Here is a 16275-nt window from a genome sequence, read left to right as displayed (position 1 = left end):
AATCTGAACGAAAACACTATTCAAAATCCGAAAAATATTACAGCATAATATACTTGAGTTCGAATTTTTTACATGTGAACTTCCAACATAATATACTGGAGTTCCAGTATATTATGCTGTAACTCCAGTATATTATGATGGAGTTCCAGTATAAATATATTGGAACTCCATCATAATATACTGGAGTTCCAGCATAATATACTGGTCTGGCATAATATGCTAGAAGTTCATACACAGGTGCTCCAATCTCCAGTATATTATGCTGGAACTTTACGTGTTGCAGCAAAATAGTGGCTATTTTTCAATGACATTGCAAACGCTTGCTTTTTTCAATTACCAGCCCAAAAACTGGCTAGCCCGTACTATATTTACCGTGAAACGCACCCGCAATTTACGACATATTGATTTTATGATTCTTTGAAGTTGGGGTCAAGTCACGCGAACGTGCACTTGAGTTTGGGATTACGTGTCATAGTTATGCCATAAGAGCCGTATCCATAACCATGACGAAAAATTAATTAAAGCGTGCCTAAAGCAACTACGAGTGGTTCATGAATTATTTATTTTTCCTAAGTTCGGGGTCGTTTGTGAAGGACCGGAGTTATGGAATGATTTATTGTGGACAAACTACAAAATTGATTAAGTTAGTTTGGAGTTGTTATCGTTGGTTAGTGAAACGGGAAATTGGTTGAGGTAATTATGTTTGGGCCTAACAAAGCGTTTGGCAATACTTACCGCACCACTATCTTATTAATATGGATCAAAGAAAGTGGGTAAATGAGCTCAGGCGAAAGGCCCACACCCTAGATTGGTGCATTACTGAGGCCCACTCATGAACAGCAGCTGCCTAATGGGACCTGGAAGTTGCCGGGGTGGGAGAAATTTAAAAATAGTTAGATTTACAAGTGGTAATTGAAAAATAGTTATAGTTTCAAAAGTAATCAAAATTTAGCCACTTTTCATGTAAAGATAAATTTGAACGAAAACACTGTTCAAAATTCAAAAAATATTCCAGCATAATATATTGGAGTTCCAGTATAATATACCGGTCCAGCATAATATGCTGGAAGTTCATACATAGGTGCTACAATCTCCAGTATATTATGCTGAAACTTTTCGCGTGTTAGAGTTCCAGCATAATATGCTGGAAGTTCATACACAAGTGCACCAATCTCCAGTATATTATGCTGGACCGATCCGCGTTGCAGCAAAATAGTAGCTATTTTTCAATGACATTACAAACGCTTACTTTTTTCAATTATCAGTCCGAAAACTGACTAGCCCGTGCTATTTTTAGCTTCAGGGCATGAGCTTCAGAGTCTATTTGACTCTCTAAGCTAATTCAACGTATATGGATAATGGCACAAGTAAATCAGTTCTGGCCTCTATTGAGGCCCATCATGTCCAAACATTGCATTTCATTCGTCTCTATCAACAGTGATAAAAACGTGCATTTGCTTAACACTTACGGCATCTTCAACCCTCCCCATTTCTCCCTAAGGGCATTTTTTGTCATAATGGGGCTCCAATGCTCCTTCATTTTTGCCCCCAAAATGGGAATGAATAGTATTACCTCAAATATAGAGTGACACTATTCATCTCATCAATTACTATTCATCCTTATATTATTATTATTTTTATTATTTAACTCTTTTAATTTATCTCTTTATATATACCTAATTATGTTTATGTAATATCTTTATAATATTAATTTTATATCTTAACTTTGGTGTATAATTTTGATAAATTAATTTTCGTACATTTATTATTTTTATGTAAAATTGTAAGTTAATCGTGACCCACGTTCGCCACAGAAGAAATATTTCGCGATGAAACAAGAATTATGTCGAAAAGATGTTGAACGTACATTCGGAGTTTTTCAAGCTCGTTTCGCAATTGTGTCAGGGCCATCACATTTTTGGAGAAAAGAAGTGTTACATGATATAATAACTACATGTATTATACTGCACAACATGATAATAGAGGATGAACGTGATCTTAATACACCAATTCAAGATGATTGGGAATGTCCACCTCCAAAGGTAGTAGATGAAAATCACCGATTTGAGCAATTTTTAGCTCGACACAAAAAAAAAAAATTAAGGACAAAGATGCTCATTTTGCACTTCGTAATACATTAATAGATTATTAATGGGAGCATACTAGAGATGAAAGTTGCATATTTATGTAATATTTAATATGAATTTTACCATAATGTAATATGTATTTAATTATCTTGTATCTCAATGATTTCACTTTTATTTGAATTAACCATTAATATATATATAATCTATAATATTTATTTACAAATTATATTATTTTTTATGGTATAAAATAATTTTATATTGAATTATATGTGATGAATATGGAAAAAAGAAAAAAGATAGAATTTCTTTAACAGAAATAGGAAAATAAAATTTAAATAAATATAATAATATAATATTGAAGAGAGAAGAATATAAAATGGAATATTCTTTTTTTGGAGTTTAAAATGGAGTAATGGTTGGAGTAACTTTACCCCATTTTGGAGGAGAAAATGGAGGCAAGGGTTGGAAGATGGCCTAACAATACTAGTTTGAACCGTTTTTATAAAGCAATGCACTCATGAATAAAAAGATGAACTACTCATATTGAGGAAACTTCAGATTACAACTAAATGGTTAAAGATTTAGTGTTTCAACGATTGGAATTAATATCACAAACCATACTTGTCATGAATGACCAATTCTTAAACTCTGCGCTTTAACTGAGTTAAAGGATTTAACTAAACTGATTTGAAAAAATTAACTAATAACCAATTTCAAATGATCAAAATCACAATTAATTATATACAACCCAATACGAAATGAATTACATGTATAACCACAGATATTATCTCGAATTAACTACAAATTTCCAGTTAATGAGATCAACTGCAGAGACAGTGATAATCCACCAGTACGTGCGATCTTCTAAGCTGATTCTTAATTTGCAATCACAAGCGCAAAGCTGTTATCAACAAATCACTAAACACTTCAAGTTACTTCCAGAACTTCATAACCCCAATAGATTCTCTAGTGGTCATGCTATAATCTCAATTAACTCTTTGACACTAGAAGTCATATGAACAAACTAAAGTTCAAATTTATTACAAATTAGAACTAGTACATGAATGACGGCAATTAAATAAGCTGAATCTGTGACATGGCCTTTCAAACACTTGAACAAATTCAACTCAGAATTTTCAGCTTACAAAGACAGTTATAAGCAGATCATAGCAGAACAAACACATGTAAATAAATCTGGTAATCAATCACAATGAATACACAAAATTAAACATGGATACATCAGGTATTTCAAATCTTCATTTATACATTCAACGAAGAAGTACATGCGTGCCTCACATACCTAGCAGCAGAAAAACAGTAGAAGAAATTGACCAAATAAAGGTCATAACTGAAGAAAATGATGAAATCAGCTACAATCAACAACAAACAGCAGCAGAGTCAGTAAACAACTTCAATTTACGATCCAGAAACATCTTGAAGATCCCAGAAATTATCGAAGTAATATAGTAGAAATCAGAATAGCTTTTGATCTTTTTTTTGGGTTTATTGGAGCTTTTGTTTAGCAGATCTGGAGTTTGAATTTTAAAAATTCCAGGCTGTTGCTATGAATGCCTAAGTGCGTGTGTGAGTGTAGGTGAGAGTGAATGAGGGTAGAAAGTGTGAGGGAAGATTCTCTTTTATAACCAATTTTCAGGGCTGCTCCCTTGAATTTTCTTTTTTACTTGCCTCAAATTTAACGGGTATGCCTGTCAAACAAAGCTGGCCCAACTTTTACAAAGAAAACCAAACAGACCATATGGTTACAAATCTGGCCACCATCATGCCCACAACGATCAAAGTTAACAATTTAAACAAACTTAGAATGATTGCAATGAAAATCTAATTAAGCATGCAATTAACTGATCGAAAACTGGAATTAAAATGATCATTGACTAAACTATATGAATTTAAGAAGTCAACGGACAGAAGATATTACCAACAGGAGTATCAAACGCCGGTGAAGAGGATTGCGGACAGTGACGGCCACGAAGAAAAATGATGAGGCAAATAAAATTTACCACCGGGAACAAACGAGACGACTTCTGCGTGGGTTACCCGACCCTCAAAGGTCTTTCTTCTAAGAGATTCTTCTTAGATATGAAATCAAGAGGAATCATCTTGGTAGAAAGACTTATGAAATTCAGGTGAAGCTCAAAACAACAGGGTTAAAGAAAGAGGAAAGAGACGAGGGGGATAAAAAGATTCTGGCCGGTCAAAGGCGATTTGACCGGCCTCCGGCGACCACCAATCGACCTAAAACTAAAATCAATCCACAGCTTATGCAAAAAGCCATTGATTGATATAAGTTTTAGTGAAAAATTGGCCGGAATGGAACCAGAGAAGAAAAGAGGCGATTTTGGATTTTGTTGATTTCTCAGATCCACTACCGTGGAGTTTGTGCAGTTTTTTGGGGAAGGTGATGATAGATTAGGAATGAGGAGAGGATGAGGAGTGTACGGTGAAAATTTGGGGACGATAGGAGGTGACCCGCCGCCGTGGGTGGTCAACGGCGGTCAACGAGGTGGCGGGTGGTGGCAAAGCGGTGCTCGGCGGCGGAGGCGATTTCCGGCCGCCCAGGATATGAATTGGGGGGTGAGATTAGGTTTAATTTGTAAAAATCGAAACTTTAACTTCAATTTTATTAAAAGCGAGCAAACACCAAAACGACGTAGTTCTGTCGCAAGACTACGCCGTTTAGGTGGCCTGAGGGTAGGGCTGTGTGGACCGGGTTGTCGGGTAGACTGCGAATGGGGGTTCAACAGGGTTTGGGCCTATGACCTTAGCCCAATTTTGAAATTGAAATGCATCAACAGACCTCTTTTCTTTTCCCTTCTTTCTCAAATTAACCAATTCCCTCTCCTTCAATTTTAACCACTTAGTTTACCACTCTATTTTGTACTCAATCTTTGTAGAATCACACCAATTGTCTACCTTATCTAATAACTAATTACTTCATTAATTGATTTTTTACAAGTTAACAAAAGAAACTAACTAATTAAACCTACAAATACTAAAATGCTAAACAACTAAATGTATTTTGTGATTCCGTATTTTATAAATGCAACTAACATGCAACTAAATGCTAATGATGCAGTTAAAAATCTAAAAATGTAAAGAGCAAAAGATAAGATATTTTTTTGTTATTTTCATGATTTGAAATGCTACTAAATATGCTAAAAATGCAAATAAATGTCAAACAAATAAAAATAAAATAGAAGAAAATTCCATAAAGGTAATTAAAATTGTTTAGGAGTATTTTAGGAGTATTTTAGGTATGGGTTAAAATGATAATATTCTTACTATATTTATTTTGGGAAAATGCTTAATGAACTGCTATTGCTTCGAAGTTTTTCTTCTTCTTTTTTCGGGTTTCGAAAACTTTCTTTAAAATCCTACTTTTTTGGTCACACCAAAACCACTATTGGAGAAGATAGTTATTAAAAAGAAAAACTGCAGAAGACTATAAAATTGAATTAAGTAATAAGTGAAATATTAAAGCTGACTACTAAATGAATTAAGTAAATTTTCATGTCTCCACCCAAATTAAATTAGATAGACCCACGTACAAAGTGAAACAGAAGTTGACTATTCTGAAGAATTCTTACCAAAATGGGAAAAAACTGTCGTTACTATGTATTCTATCTAGGGCGGCTCAACAAGATTGGAGGCCTAACGTTAAAAATTTAATCGGAGGTCTTTTTTGAAACTATATATATATATATATATATATATATATATATATATATATATATATATATATATATATATATATATATATATATATATATATATATATGTGTGTGTGTGTGTGTGTGTGTGTATATTTGAAGTATATTTTTTCTAACTTTTTGAGATATAAAGTTATTAATAATTTCTTTATAGCCCATTTAATCTCTCCAAAGATATTTTTTGATCATAGGAAATAGAACCAGGCTCAAGAAGTTGAAAACATGATATTGAACAAATAGAGACCCTAAAAGTTTATTACACGTTTTCTAGTGACAAATGTGAAAAAAAGAAGAATAATATAGGTACTTCATTAATAATGTCAATCGTAAAATGTAAATAACCCAAAATCTTATATTTAGGTAAGAGTTTAGGGGAGTGATTCTCTTCTCTAATTTTTGCGCAAATGATTATATTAATAACAAATTAAAGTTATTTTTACTTTTTTTATAAAATATTTTCCTTTTCTACTTTGAAATAATCAATATTTTTTTTTAAAATTTACTCATAAATCTATTATTGGTAAAAGTTGGGCTCCACTCCCAAGGATTATGCCGGGATGGATATGATCTAACCTACCTTAATTAGATATTTCGGGTTCGAGCCCTATGAATGATAACCTATTAGCGTGCGCTTTCACTTTTATTAAGCCGAGCGAATTCAAATTAATCGGGGTCTCAATGTGAAAAATCAAATACGGATAGAAAATAAAAATAAAACCAAATTTTAGGGGCCCTTGAAATTTTGGGGCCAAAGCTATTGCTTTAGTTGCTTGAGCCTCTGGCCGCCCCTGATTCTGTCAATTCAAGCTAATGAAATAAATTCATTTTCTCCAGCTTTATATCTATAGTTAAGTGAAGTATATATTATTTGAGTGTACGGGTAAAATCGGGGGTAATATCTAACCTGATTTTCCAACGAGAGAACGAAGGGGGAGCACGGATTCACGAGATTATAATCGAAGCCAGAGACCATTCATATCGAGACACAGGAAAAATGAACGATATATCCGTGTTTTGACCGGGCTAGCCCCGGATTGACTTTTGTTGACTTTTTAGGAAAAGTGTAAAACTCTTAACTTTATGTATTGCAATTAAATTTCCTAGCATTGTTTGATAATATTGAGTCGATTTTGGTTAGATTTGAGCCGCGTGGAAGCGGATTTTAAGGAAAAAGCTATTTTCGAGTGTTGAATTGGCCTAGTTAAGGTAAGTGTCTTGTCTAACTTCGTGTGCGGGAACTACCCCTTAGAATTGGTATTTTTTGATTCCATTGTTCGAAGTGAAATCCGTGTACGCAAGGTGACGAGTGGTACACGGGTTGTACGTAGTATTTGACCGGTTTGGGCTACTTAGACTATTTTCATGCTTTAATTGCAATGCCATATTATGTTCTAAATTCTCATAGTCTAATCATCCTTAATTGTGTTAGAGGCAGGTAGACCCATCCTGCAAGCACCGGGTAGTATGCAGCGGCTGACTCGACCTGTAGACGGTGATACTGTCACCTTCGGCGACGTGATCTTTTCTTATTCACTTGTGCTGGTGGCGGAAAGGTCGGCACCTGTGTTCTGGCTCTGCCCCGCATCGTATCGATAGCGATTCAGATCACCTCCCCCTTCCTTTCTTTCTCCTTCCCCATTTCAGGTTCTCGGTTCCTTCTTCCATAACTAAAGCTCGGCACCCTTTCCATTACTGATCTAGTTGCTCTTGGTAATGACTTACATGCAAAATGTCGTTGACAATGTGTTGAATTGGCAGGTTACCTGATGAAGAAGCTGGGAAGGTACCAGCTGCCTGCGTGGTGTTAAACCAAAATGCTAAAGAGAGCGAGCCAGCACAGAAGCAGCCCCCGGATCCACTTGCGCTGCTTGATGCTCCGATCGAAAACAAATTCCATTCAGTCCCGGCAGTTTAACAGATCTCGCAGGAAATCCCAAGTTGGCTACGTCACGTCTATGCTTACTATTTTTTCAGTTTGGGAACTCTAAGACCACGTCACGGAGGGGTCTCGGCTTCCAGCCTCGATTCACGTCGCAAACATTGTCCAATGATTCATGAAAACATGCAAAGAGCAGAGTTGGCGCATCTGATCTTTCTTCTTCAGTGCCGGGGCTTAGCCCGCCCGCCTACCAATCAAAGAGGCTGAGAGTAAGCGTAAGCTCACCCGGAAGCTCGAAGAAGGGTGCTAATTGAGGCCTAAGGTATAGCAGTAACTGTCTTTCCTCCATGAGAAAACACTGCTCAGTGAGATAATGTAGTCAAGTCAATAGCAGTAACTGAACTAAACAGTAAACAGGAGGCATAGTAGCAGAAATAGAAAGATGCCCATCCCATTGTATTTGGATTTGGAAAGAAAGAAGAAGATGTGCTCTTTATTCTTTTATAGAATCTATTTTTGCTTTTTCTTTTGTTTTTTTTTCTGGGGGTCTAATATGAGATGTATAACGTGCTCATACTCATTCATTATGATGTTTCCCCATTCAAGAGCTCCGCTAGGATACTAACTTGGTTACCTAGCATTGAATTAGGTAGTGCATGGTCAACACACACCTAAAGCGCCTACGTTCCGCTTGCAACCAATACAACCACAACCTACGTGCCTCCGACCCAAAAAAAAAGATGTATATTCCGGAGGGTGCTTCTTATGTCTTTCCATAAGCAGAAGTAGATTATCCTTAAATGCCTTAGTTGACTTGTTTAGTATTTGTTCTACATTCTACTTGCTAAATTGCCCCCATGCTTTAGTTGAACTTGTTGTCCCCTTTATTGCTACATATTATCTCCGCATTGTTAATTATCATTGTTTGAATTAATTGTTCATGTTGCCCCTTTACTTGTTGACTTCCATTATTTGGGATTCAATGTTGAAGATTATTTCCTTTATTGTGAGCTAGTCTTATCTAATATCGTGGTTATACATTATTTTCTCATTGTTGAGTTATTTGGTGTTGAAGTTGTGAAAGTCATTAATACGTTGAGGCGATGTTGGTTATTGTTGAAATATCTATCTTATTGAGCATTTTCCATCTATTATTATTGTTGGTATTCTTGTATACGTTGTGGTGGAGCCATGGGCTATTGTTGTGGAAACATTGATATTGTTGTTGTTGGCAAGCTGTGAAATGTGGTTATGGTGTGAGTTGTTATTGTAATATTATATTGATGCGCATGCGGTGGTATAAGGCTTGGGTTGATGTGCATGCAACAGTATAAGGTAGGACTTATGTGCGTGATTGCTTGTAGGGAAACTACGTGAAGTAACACGACGTCATAAGGTGGGATAAAGTGTGTGTAGCTATTTCGGAAAAACTATTTTTAAAACCTATTTTCAAATGTAAGGCTCGCATGGCGATATTAGGAAAGATTGTGATTGAAATTGAGAAATGTGGATATGAGGCGATACCTCGGTTATGATTCTTGATTATACGAGGCGGTACCTCGGTTTGATTTCATTATACACGAGGCGGTACCTCGATGTGTTCTTGCTATTTGTTTTATGTTGCAAAGTGTTGTGGAAGGAATATTTCTTATTGCTTCATTCTTATTCATTCTAGCAGTTGTAATCCGTACATTATCATTGTAGAACTTTAGTTGCTTCTTTTATGCTATTTCTATTGTTAACTTCCGGTATTAGTTCTTGCTATTATCTTGTTTCGTATCAGTTATTCTTCATTTTCCGTTACTTATCCGTATTACATTTTTATACTGTCTATTTCATATCCTAGTATGTGTCTTGACCTGGCCTCGTCACTACTCTGCTGAGGTTAGGCTAGCGTGAGTTGATTCTTCAGGAAGCTCACAGTTCGCGATACTCCATTCATCTGGGTGCCGCTAAGATGTATCAGGACTTAAGGCAACACTATTGGTGGAGGAGGATGAAGAAATACACAGTGGAGTATGTAGCTCGGTGCCTAAATTGTAAGTAGGTGAAGTATGAGCACCAGAGGCCAGGATGTTTGCTTCAAAGACTTAAGATTCCCGAGTGGCTATGTGAGTTGTCCAGTTCACTCAGCACTTCCATCTTCTAGTGGTGCTCCGGTTGCATCGAGGTCCCAGGTTGCACACTTTGCTCAGTCAGTTTCTAGTGCACCTCCTGCGCGGGGTGCCTTCAGCGGTCAATGCAGCTGACCAGGCCTGAGCCAGTCCCAGCTGCCATGCCAACCGAGAGCTTATTTTGCGTGTGGTGATACCCGCCACATGGTCATAGACTGGCCCAGACTCAATAGGGGTGCACCTTCTCAGACTACTCAGGCTCCACGGATTCAGTCAGGTCCGCAAATATCTCAGGCCATGATTGTTACCCCAGTTGCCGCTCCACCCGCTCAGCCAGCTAGGGGTGGGGGACGGGCGGGTAGAGGTCGCCCTAAAGGGGGAGGCCAGATTCTATGCTCTTCCGAGTATGGCAGAGGCAGTTGCTTCAGACTCAATCATTACAGGTATGGTTCCGATTTTTCATAGAGATGCATCAGTCTTATTTGATCCGGAATCCACTTATTCATATGTGTCATCTTACTTTGCTTCGTATTTGGATATATCGCATGATTCCTTGAGTTATCCTATTTATATGTCTACACCTGTAGGGGATTCTATTATTGTGGACCGTGTGTACTGGTGGTGTCTAGTCGTTATTGGTGGTTTTGTGACCAGAGTTGATCTGTTGTTACTTAGTATGGTAGACTTTGATGTTATATTGGGCATGGACTGGTTGTTGCCCTATCATGATATTATTGATTGTCATGCCAAGACTGTGACACTAGTTATGCCAAGTTTGCCATGGTAAGAGTGGAGGGGTGCATTAGATTGTGTTCCTAGCAGGGTTATATCATTTCTAAAGGCTCAACGGATGGTTGAGAAGGGGTGTAATGCTTAATCTAGCCTTTGTGTGGGATGTCAGTGATGATACTCCTACCGTTGAGTCAGTTCTGGCAGTGAGAGACTTTCCAGATATAATTCTAGTAGATCTTCTGGGCATGCCGCCCGACAGGAATATCGATTTTGGTATTGACTTGTTGCCGGGCACTCAACCCATTTCTATTTCACCATATCATATGGTCCCAGCAGAGCTGCAGGATTTAAAGGAGCAGTTACAAGAGTTGCTCAATAAGGGATTCATTCAGCCTAGTGTGTTGTTATGGGATGCTCCGGTCTTGTTTGTGAAGAAGAAAGATGGATCTATGTGCATGTGTATTGATTATCGTCAGTTAAACAAGGTTACAGTGAAGAACATGTATCTATTGCCACGCATTGATGACCTATTTGATCAGATACAGGGTTCCAGAGTGTTCTCCAAGATTGATTTGCGGTCAGGTTATCATTAGTTGAAGATTCGGGATCCGGATATTTCGAAGACTGCCTTTAGGACTCGGTATGGTCATTACGAGTTCCTCGTGATGTCATTTGGGCTAACCAATGCCCCAACAACATTTATGCATCTGATGAATAGTGTATTCCAACCTTATCCTGATTCATTCGTCATTGGGTTTATTGATGACATCTTGGTGTACTCCCGCAGTCGGGAACATCATGAGCATCATTTGAGGATCGTGCTCCAGACCTTGAGGGAGAAGAAGTTATATGCAAAGTTTTCAAAGTGTGAATTTTGGCTTGATTTAGTGGCATTTTTGGGTCATGTGGTGTCGAGTGAGGGGATCAAGGTTGATCCGAAGAAGATTGAGGCAGTGCAGAGTTGGCCCAGACCGTCTTCAACTACTGAGATCCAGAATTTTCTTGGTTTGGCCGGGTATTATCGTTGTTTCGTAGAGGGTTTATCATCTATTACTGCACCTATGACCAGATTGACCCAGAAGGGTGCTCCGTTCAGGTGGACCGAGGAGTGTGAGGAGAGCTTTCAAAAGCTCAAGACTGCTTTGACCACATCCACGGTGTTGGTGTTGCCTACGGGCTCGGGGTCTTATACTGTGTATTATGATGCGTCACGTGTTGGCCTTGGTGCGGTGTTGATGCAAGACAGTAGGGTGATTGCCTACGTGTATCGACAGTTGAAGACTCATGAGAAGAATTATCCTGTCCACGATTTAGAGTTGGCAGCCATTGTTCATGCATTGAATATTTGGCGGCATTATTTGTATGGTGTTCCTTTTGAGGTCTTTACTGACCACCGAAGTCTTCAGCATATGTTCAAACAGAAGGATCTTAACTTGCGGCAGTGGAGGTGGTTAGAGTTAATTAAGGACTATGATATCACCATTCTATATCATCCCGGGAAGGCCAATGTGGTGGCTGATGCCTTGAGTCGAAAGGTGGAGAGCTTGGGCAGTTTAGCATATCTACCGGCAGCGGAGAGGCCATTAACATTGGATGTTCAGGCCTTGGCCAACCAGTTTCTTAGATTGGATGTTTCGGAGCCGAGTCGAGTTTTGGCTTGTGTGGTTTCTCAGTCTCTCTATATGACCGTATCATAGCTCGTTAATATGACGACCCCCATTTGCGTGTCCTTAAGGACACGGTTCAGCATGGCGATGCCAAGGAAGTCACTATCGGGGATGGCAGTGTGTTACGGATGCAATACAAGCTATTGATCTCGCTCAAATCACACCTCAGTTTGCAATAATACCCAAATAGGTTGTGAAGCATTCGATTGCAATAATAATACCCAAATAGGAGTCGGGATCGAATCCACAGGGAGCGTAGATGGGATTAGGTATATATTTGGACTCAGTACGTAAATTGTCTAAGATGCACTTCCACAAACCGTGTTTTGATTCTACTTCTAAGTTATGCTACAGTTTGCAAATGTAAAGCTAGAGAATTATATTTTTGGTGTTGTCTTTTCTTCAAGTATGTAAAAGATCTAGGGCTGTGACTTCCACCTAGGTGTTTGCCTAACGGGGTGTAGGCTTTAGAGCGGGTTTTATTGGTCGGGGTGTATTATAGCAATCAACACACAATTACCCACTCAATACCTCTCGGAAATAGAGTGGTTTTGCCCAATTTGGATCTCTCAAGTCCAAATGGGTAATGCACAAAACAGTTGATAGATGCTCAAGTTGGGTTTACTATCTCTAGATGCAACCCTTTAATTGGGACTATCAATTTCTTGAGTTCACCCTAATTTTTTGTTTGCCAAGTTTTCCTAGACTCAGTTTCTCTTTCTCAAGTAGAGACTAAGTCAAATAGGCTTGAATCAATGTTTGCAACCATTAATTATACAATTATAACAAGAACTAGGCTAAATATTACACACACAACCATAAACAAGCCCTAAATCAAACACCCATTAGGTACCCACACTAGGGTTGGGTCACAACCCTAGCTAGAAATGTAGCTACTCATAGATGAAAATGAAGTAATTAAAGAAGAATAGAAGATTAAACTCATATTCAATGATAAAGAGATAAAAATACAATGTAAAATAGATAAACTATCATAAAGTTTCCTACAACAGTAAATAAAAATGGCTCCCAACTTTCAGATGTTCCAACTTAACCTAATTTTGTCAAAAAAGACTATTTATACACAGTTGAAATTTTCGGACAAAATTGCCCTTTCGGAGGTTCTGCGGCAGCACAATTCCGTGTGCGGTCCGCACTTTGATACAGAGCTTTACAGGAGGGACTTCTGTGGCCGCACAATTCTGAATTGCGGCCGCACTTCTTCAGGTTATGCGGACCGCATATTTCTGAGTGCGGCCGGACTCTTGAGTTCTGCAGCCGCACAATTGTAGTGCGGTCCGCACTTCTTGATGGACTTAAAGTTGGGACTCTCTGATCTTCCTCTTCTGCGGCCATACAATTATTGTGTGGTCCGTACTTTTCAAATAAGTTCTGACAGAAATCCCTTCATGATCTGCGGCCGCAGACAAAATTCTACGGTCCGCACTTTACCCCTTTTTCTTAGTTTTAGTCCTTGTCCAAAAATAATCCTTCTTGAGTTGAATATCGATTTGTCTCATTTTCCAATACTCTTGCAAGAAAACATATTTTATCAGTTTTTGGGAATACCTTTAAGCATTTTTGAGCTAAAACGAAAGTAAAAAGGGCGCAAATAAGTAGTCAAAATCCCCATTTATCAACTCCCCCAAACTTAAGCTTTTGCTTGTCCTCAAGCAAATAAGGTAATTCCCACTTCCACAAGAAAAGAGCTATTTCAGCTAGCCTAAGGTGAATCAAACACACATCAATTGGGACCAACAATTACCCACACACTCATGAATTATCAACAAGGCACTGTTTTGAAGGTTAAAGCACGAATAGCTCTAATGTGACACTTGAGTATCAAGAGTTGACTTTACTCATCAAGGAATTTCACACTTTCATGTAGGTCATTGTGGATCCCAAACTCCTCCTCCTATACTCTCCGTTAGCTCATCTCACTTAAGAATGTAGCGCCCAATTCAATGACTAGTGAAAAGTTCGCTCATCACTCTCAAAAGAATGTCACAAGTACGGCTCTAAGTACCATATGCTTGCCCCACATGTAGATCATCACTAATGTAAGATTAATCATCTTGAAATCATGTAGGGCTTTTTCGGCATGTAATGAAGGCTTTTGGACTAAGGTGGGAAATGTTGGAATAGAACGGGTTCATCTTTCCTTAAGCACTCCATTTTCTCTTTTTGGCTCATACTTTTGCAGACTCTTTGAGTCACTTTCTTTTTCCTTAGGGGAACTATAGAGACTTGACATCACTCTTTCTTGGTCATGATATTCACTTTCTCTTTTTTTGTTTTCTCCATGCTTTGCACTTTTGCTATTCTTTGAATCCCATCAACTCTTCACTTTATTCACTTTCTTTTTGTGTTTTTCTTTTGTTCTTTCTTTATTTTTCTTTGCCTTTCCTTTTATTCATTTCTTTTCTCTTTTTGTACCTTGATACCACTTTCAAACTCCTCGTCTCTCCCCCAAACTTATATTTTCGCCATTTGTTTCTCATGAGTGCTAAGGAAGGCACGGGTGCCAAGAGAGGGTCACTATCAAACGGGTAAAGGCTTGTAACATGGTTATCAAATGAAAAAGGCTTTAGTCTCAAATGGGTTGACTAGGGATAACGTGTGGGCCATGGAAAGATTCAAAATGCGTCAAATAGAGCCTACAATCACTTCTCAAGCCAAGTAAAACTTAGAATTTCGCCTAGAAACACATTCGGGGCAAATTCTAGACCATTCGCACAGGTACTTAGACTTGTAACAAAACATCTCACCTCTCACACAGCTGGATTGTTAAAAAGGATAGAGTCGAGGGTCCACAACAACCGTATTCAAGATTGAAAATTGCTAATGGTTCAACTAAACCACTCGATGATTGCCTAAGTCAACACAAGAGTCACAAGGTCACTAACTAGAGCCATTTCTTTTTAAGAGCTTATTTTTAATCAGGTACCAAGTGAAACATGCTTGACCCTTTTATTCATTATTACTATTGTTTTTACCTAAACATAAAAAATGGACTCAATCCCTTAAGAAGATTGTCACTCCATCCATCGTTGGGAAGAACCACCCGATTTACACAAAACCCACCTTTGGAAAGAACCGTGGCATTAAGAAAACTAAAGGCTTATTGATCACTTAAACGTAAAAAGAAGCTACCAAATAAAAAAAAGCTACTAAAGTAAATAAGAAGCTAGACTACTAAGAAAGCAAAATAAAGAAGCTATGAAATAAACTACTGAAAGCAAGAAAAATGAATATACAAACCGAGAATGGGGAATAAAATATATACATCAAAATAGAGGGAGGAATATATACATAATGAAAAAGAAAATAAAGATAAAAAGAGAGTACTATAGTTATTACAGGCCAATGTCATATCAAATCAACCAAAATAGACCACCCCCCTGAATAAGAATAAGCATTGTCCTTAATGCTTAACAAAAATCAAAATAAGGAAGTGTAGAGAGTGAAGAAAACTCCCTATGTGGTCTCAGTGTGCATGGCAGCATCACCACCCTCGGGCTCCTCCAACTGGATCTCATCATCCTCTATTCGGGGAGTAACGGGGTTGGTGAACATCTGACGCACCTCCTCAGCAGTATGGATAGCAAGGTCTAGCTCGTCAGACTAGCCGGCTGGTGGCTCTCTTGATGGTACTGCTGGGTCTGCAGGTACTGATGGATCTGTCTCCATCAGTAGGTCAAATGGAAGATCACCAGCTGCTGCAATCTTGATCACTTCTTTCCTCAATCTGTCCACTGATTTCTTCGAGACCTGACATTTCCTCATCTTCTTCACCTATTTACCCAACTCCTCAATAGCTCCCCCATGCGCCACCAATGTATCCGTAATGGTCTTCTGATTGTCCAAGATCTTCTTCAATATTTCCTCCATTGACAGAGGAACCTGTGGTACTGCTGGGGTGGAATACTGTGTTGTAATAGCATTGGATATATCAGACAACTTTGAAGTAGCTGTCTGCATCCAGTTGTTGAGACTCGCCAATATCTGGGAGACTCGCATCGCAATGAGTAGATATATGGATGAAGAAGGCACTGGTACTGATGCTGA

At 38.3% G+C, this 16275-nt stretch overlaps 1 long non-coding RNA gene across 1 annotated transcript; it reads right to left on the bottom strand.

The window, feature by feature from the left end:
* Positions 1-2765: 2765 nt before the first annotated feature.
* Positions 2766-4698, bottom strand: LOC104113723 (uncharacterized). Its single transcript, XR_690259.4, has 2 exons — positions 4024-4698; positions 2766-2988 (listed from the first exon to the last, which is right to left on the bottom strand). It is a non-coding gene; the product is annotated as an uncharacterized lncRNA (long non-coding RNA).
* Between the last annotated feature and the right edge of the window lie 11577 nt (positions 4699-16275).

Source organism: Nicotiana tomentosiformis, chromosome 4 (genome assembly GCF_000390325.3).
Source record: "Nicotiana tomentosiformis chromosome 4, ASM39032v3, whole genome shotgun sequence".
In the NCBI taxonomy this organism is placed as follows: domain Eukaryota; kingdom Viridiplantae; phylum Streptophyta; class Magnoliopsida; order Solanales; family Solanaceae; genus Nicotiana; species Nicotiana tomentosiformis.
Note: the sequence above shows the minus strand (reverse complement) of the source record. Positions and strands in the feature narration are given on the sequence as shown.